The sequence below is a fragment of the Leucopleurus acutus genome, assembly GCF_964270905.1.
Source record: "Leucopleurus acutus genome assembly, chromosome: 3".
Lineage (NCBI taxonomy): Eukaryota > Metazoa > Chordata > Mammalia > Artiodactyla > Delphinidae > Leucopleurus > Leucopleurus acutus.
In genome coordinates this window covers 102,210,617-102,213,986 of record NC_139145.1, presented here as the reverse complement: position 1 = coordinate 102,213,986, position 3,370 = coordinate 102,210,617, and the positions used below count along the sequence as shown (strand labels likewise).

General features: G+C 49.1%; 1 pseudogene across 1 annotated transcript; it reads right to left on the bottom strand.

Moving 5' to 3' along the window:
- Positions 1 to 386: 386 nt before the first annotated feature.
- LOC309958935 (coiled-coil domain-containing protein 6-like) lies at positions 387 to 2,255 on the bottom strand (annotated as a pseudogene). Its single transcript has 2 exons — positions 2,127 to 2,255; positions 387 to 1,693 (listed from the first exon to the last, which is right to left on the bottom strand). The product of its transcript is annotated as a coiled-coil domain-containing protein 6-like (transcript).
- Positions 2,256 to 3,370: the final 1,115 nt, after the last annotated feature.

Sequence of the window (3,370 nt, the reverse complement as noted above, 5' to 3'; positions counted from 1 at the left end):
TCATGGAAAAAAATAAAAAGATATCCCTTTTTATTTTCCAAGCTAAAAGCCAGGAAAACGAAGCTCTGGGGCCAGGCGAAAATTGCACACTGCTGCTGAACTACCAAACAGTCGAACAGCCAACGTCCCAGCCAGGGAACCTGCACACATGTAGATTCAAGTAAAACACCGAAGGAAAAAGTCCTCCGTGTAGAGTTGTAGATCCACAACACTGGCTGCGTTTCCGACATACATTTGCAACATAATGAATAGTGAAGCCTAGATAACCTCAGTGCAAATAAGTCACATTCACATGCCAGGGAAGGAAGCCTTTGGCATTGAGTCGACAGCTCGGCTCCACTGTACAAGAACGTGTGCCGACATGAGGTTCGGACTAAGCACATGCATTAAGGCTGGGAAGAGGGGTGAACCGACTGTTGCGAGGGTGCAGGCTGCAAGGTGCCTGCTGAGGGGACTGCGGGCTGCATGGGTGGTGGAGATGGAGGTGGCAGTGGCTGGACAGGGGTCTGTGTGTTGTGAGACGGAGGTAGCGTGGGCCATTTGAATTGATCAGGACTTGCTTCTCTGCGGTGAAGGCCTTGTGATACCGTGGAATGCTCCCATATGCTGCACATGAAGACCTGGGGAATTGTAATAAGACATTCCAGCTCTAGTCAGTGAAGTTGGTGGCGTGAAACCAAGTGTGTTACTTGCATATGAGAGACTGGGTGATATCGGCCAGCTTGAACTGGGAGAAGGTGTGTAAGGGATCGGGCTGCACACAATGTGAGGTCTTAATCCTTGTGCAGACAGCTCCTTAAAATACCTTTCAGCATCCATCTCTAAGCTGGACTCACTCTCTGAGGGCTGTCGACAGAGGGCCTCTCTCCTCTCCATCTCCCTCTGCAGCTTCCTCTCAGGTCCTCTTCCCTCATGTGAAGTTCCTCCTCCAAATACTGCGCCATTATCTCGGAATGCTGTAACTGGGCAGCACTCAGTTGCTTCTTCAGCTTCTCCAGTTCATTCTTTAAAGACCTGATGTGTCGCATCACGTTTTCTGGAGGGTCGATCTACACGGAGATGTCTCTAGGCAATGGGGGAGCAGACACCGGCTGGTCTAATTTCTCCTGCAGGATTCGCTTTTCAGCTTCAAGTTCCATCCTTTTCCAGAAACGATTCACTCGTGCTTCTTGTTCCTGTTCCAAAGTACTTTCGAGGTCAATCTTCTCTCGTCTCAACTGTTCTAATGTAAGCTGCTTAGAAATGGTATCGTTCTCCAGTTTTTTAGTTTTCTTCATCAGTTTGCTGACCTGGAATTCCTGCTCCATATGCTGTTCTAGTTTGGCTTTCTCATGCTGCAACTGCATCAATTTTCTGGAGAGCTCATTAGTGAGGAACTCTTCTTCCTTCTCGTAATTTATAGCAAGGGTTTCTTTCTCCTTCTGCGAAGGCTGAATTTTCTTGAATAAAGTATTACTGATGAATTCTTCTTTCCGCTCAGCCTGGGCTTGGATGGTCACACTGGCTTTGCGCAAGCCGCGCTTCTCCTCCTGCAGTGCCTTGCACTTGAGTTTGTAGGTCTCCAGCTGGACCTTGAGCACCTTGTTCTGCTGTAGCGAGGCCAGGTGCTTGATGAGCTCCTCCAGGCTGAAGGGTGAGATGACAATGCCCCCTGCTCCAGCCACTTCCCACCACTGCCGCCCGAGGTCAATGACTATATCTTCTCTTTGTTAATCTTCTCACTGTGTTCATCCATTCGTCTCCTGAGTACTTTGATTATCTTTATGATTTTTACTTTAAACTCTTTAGCGGGTAGATTGCCTATCCCTATTTCACTTCATTCTTCTTCTGGGGTTTTGGTCCCCTGAAGAAGGGGACCCCTGTCCCCTCATTTTACCTAATGTCCCCTCATTTTATCTAATTTGCTATTTTTATTTCTATGTATTTTGTGGGCTCCTTATGTTTCCCGATCCTGAAGAAGTGGCTTTTTGAAGCAGATGTCCTATGTACCCCAGCAGCGCACTACTCTCTGCTCATTTGAACTATATGTCCTACCTGGCTACAGGGCCCTGTGGGTCCCAGAACTGGTGTTTTGGTCTGCTTGTGGGTGGGACCAGGACCCAGGATTTCCTGGGGCTGGTACCTACCCACTGGTGGGTAAGGCTGGTCCCGGAGCTACTGCCAGCCCACTGGTAGGCAAAGCTGGGTCCCAGGGTTTCTGGATGCAGGGCCCTGGGGGTCCCAGAATTGGTGTTTTGGCCTGTTTGTGGGCTCATGGGGTCCTGGAGACAGTGCCTACACACTGGTGGGTGAGACCTACTGTGGGCTGAGTCAGGTCCCAGATCTCTGGCTGCAGGGCCCTGGAAATCCCGTGGCTAGAGCTGGTGTATGGAGCCAGGTCCTGGGCCCTCTGCTGGACAGGGCCACGTCCTGGGGTGGCTGTGCACTCAGGGGGTTTCAGGGCAACAGGCCTGCTGGTGGGTGGAGTTGTGTCTCAGCCGGAGGCATTCCAGTACTTGTACTGACAACCTGGTGAGTTGGCCTGAGTCCTGGTACAAATAAGCTACAGGGAGGATTCCAGAATAGGGCTTGCCAGCATCAGTGTCCATGTGGTAGAAGGAGCTCCTCAAAACAGCTGATGCTAGTGTCTATGTTCCCAGGACAAGCCCCAGCTGCCTTCTGCCCCTCCACGAGGCTCTTCAAGATCAGCAGGTGTGTCTTACCCAGGTTCCTTTCAAATGACTGCTTCTTCCCTGGGTCCCAGAGCATATGAAGTTTTGCGTGTGCTCTTTAGGAGTGGAGTCTCTATTTCCCACAGTCCTCTGGCTCTTTTGAAAGTAAACCCAACTGGCCTTCAGAGCCAGTCATTCTTGGGGCTTATCTTCCATGTGCAGGACTCCCAGGCTGGGAAAGCCACATGCGGGGTTCCAACCACTTACTCCTTGAGGAGAACCTCTGCAATTGTAATTATCCTCCTGTGTGTGGGTTGCCCCTCCTACCTATCTTGTTGCGCTTCCTTCTTTACATCTTTAGTTGTAGATCTTTTCTGCTAGTGCTCTGGTTTGTCACATAAATAATTTCTCTGTAAATAGTTGCAATTTTGCTGTCCTCATGGGAGGAGGTGAGCTTAGGGTCTTCATACTCTGCCATCTTGGCCACTCCATCTTACCTTTATGAACTGTTTTTCTGTAGCATGCAATGCTGTTTGATAGCATTTCACCCACAGTGGAACTTCTTTCAAAATTGGAATCAATCCTTTCAAACCCTGCTGTTGATTTATCAAGTAAGTTTATGTAATGTCCTGAATCTTTTGTTGTCATTTCAAGAATCTTCACAGCATTTTTCCAGGAGTAGATTCCATCTCAAGAAACCACTTTCTTTTCTCATTCAT